Source organism: Colobus angolensis, unplaced genomic scaffold (genome assembly GCF_000951035.1).
Source record: "Colobus angolensis palliatus isolate OR3802 unplaced genomic scaffold, Cang.pa_1.0 Scaffold172, whole genome shotgun sequence".
NCBI lineage: Eukaryota > Metazoa > Chordata > Mammalia > Primates > Cercopithecidae > Colobus > Colobus angolensis.
Window position 1 is genome coordinate 4,542,573 of NW_012114844.1, and position 1,916 is coordinate 4,544,488.

General features: G+C 55.8%; 1 pseudogene; it reads left to right on the plus strand.

Moving 5' to 3' along the window:
• The window catches only part of LOC105509270, a 46,091-nt pseudogene that overhangs the window by 10,549 nt on the left and 33,626 nt on the right, over positions 1 to 1,916 (plus strand).

Here is a 1,916-nt window from a genome sequence, read left to right on the forward strand (position 1 = left end):
TTGTCCAGCCACCAGCCCCTCTCTCTAGGGCCCTTTCCCCCTGTGCTTTGGGCAGGCTCACGCATTGAAAGAGGAGAAGAAGCATCACATACATCGGATACAGGAGCTGGAGAGGAGCTTCTCCGAACTCAAACACCAGATTGGTAAGATGGGGCTGGTGTGACTGGGAGCAGGACTGGCATCATAGGGCTGTGGGGTGGCTTAGAATGCCCCAGGGAGTGGGTGGATGGAAGTGTTTTGAGGCAGAGTCAGCCAAGAGGGAGGAGTGCCCATTGTCAGCCACCCACAGTGCTCCCTATCTGACATGGCTTGGAAATTGGCTACCATTGGGTGCAAGGAATCATTAGCAGTGAGGCCAAGCTTGGGAAGCCTGAGAGGAGCTGCATTAAAAAGAGGGCTTTTTCTTTGAGGGGGGGTGGTGGGTGGGGAATCCAGAGACCCTTATTGTCTGCCTCATTTCTCAGCTGAGCCCCCATCCCCGGTGGACCCAGCAGGAACATCTGAGGTGGAACAGCTACAAGATGAGGCCAAACACCTGAGGAAGGAGGTGGAAAGTCTGGATGGAAAGCTCCAATTCCAGATGGAAAACAATCAGGCCTTGAGTCTCCTGAGCAAGGAACAAAAGAAAAGGCCCCGGGAGCAGGAGGAGAGGCTCCGAGAGCAGCAAGAGAGGCTCCAAGAGCAGGAGGAGAGGAGGTTGCGGGAGGAGGAGAGACTATGTGAGCAAAAGGAGAGGCTTCGGGAGAAGCAGAAGAGGCAGGGGGAGCAGGGTGAGAGGCTGCGAAAGCAGGAGGACAGGCTACGAAAGCAGGAGAGGCTGCGAAAGGAGGAGGAGAGGCTGCAAAAGCAGGAGGAGAGGCTACAAAAGCAGGAGGAGAGACTGTGGGAGAAGGAGGAGAGGCTACAAAAGCAGGAGGAGAGGCTGCAAAAGCAGGAGGAGAGGCTCCTGCTCTCCCAGAACCACAAGTTCGACGAGCAATTGGCTGAGCCACAGTGTGACTTGGAGAATCTGGTGGGTTGCCCCACCTGGGCAGCCTGCCCTCATCCCTAGCCCTCCAGGCCTTTGTTTCCCCACCTGTAAAATGAGGCAGTGTAGCCCTCACATGACATGGTACTTCTAAAGGCATCTGTGAGCCAGAGCTCATCAGGCCCTGCTCTGATGGCTGTGGGGAAGAGGGGATGATTTTTCTAACCTACCTCCACCCTTCCCAGTAACATGGGAGGCAGACACCAAGTTCTGGGGTCTCCAGCTGCAGTGGCTGGCCACTGATTGCTTCTCTCTGTCCAGAACAACAAGAACAAGAGCGCACTGCTGTTGGAGCAGCAAGTAAAGGAGCTGCAGGAGAAGCTGAGCGAGGTGAATGAGATGGTAACCTCTGCCCCATCCAAGAAGGGCTGGCAGGCAGGCACCAGCCTCTGGGGAGGGGAGGTGCCAGGCCAAAGGCAGCTCCAGCTGGGGGGCAGGTGAGCCCTGCACCCTCCAGGGCAGCTCCATGACTGTTTCTTGCTTCCTGCCCTCTGACTTTTAGAGGTGGGTAGCCCTGGGCTCCTCCCAGGTCTGGACATCATCTTCCCAGCTAGAGGCATGGATTCCCCCAATCATAGGGGTGGAGACAGTGGCATAAGAGGGTCCTTGTGCCGGGCACAGTGGCTCCTGCCTGTAATCCCAGCACTTTGGGATGCTGAGGCAGGAGAATCTCTTGAGGTCAGGAGTTTGAGACCAGCCTGGCCAACATGGCGAAACCTCATCTCTACTAAAATTATAACAACAACAAAAAATTAGCCCAGCATGGTGGCAACATGCCTGTAATCCCAGCTACTCAGGAGACTGAGGCATGAGAATCTCTTGAGCCTGGGAGGTGGAGGTTGCAGTGAGCTGAGATTGCACCACTGCACTCCAGTATGGGCCACATGGT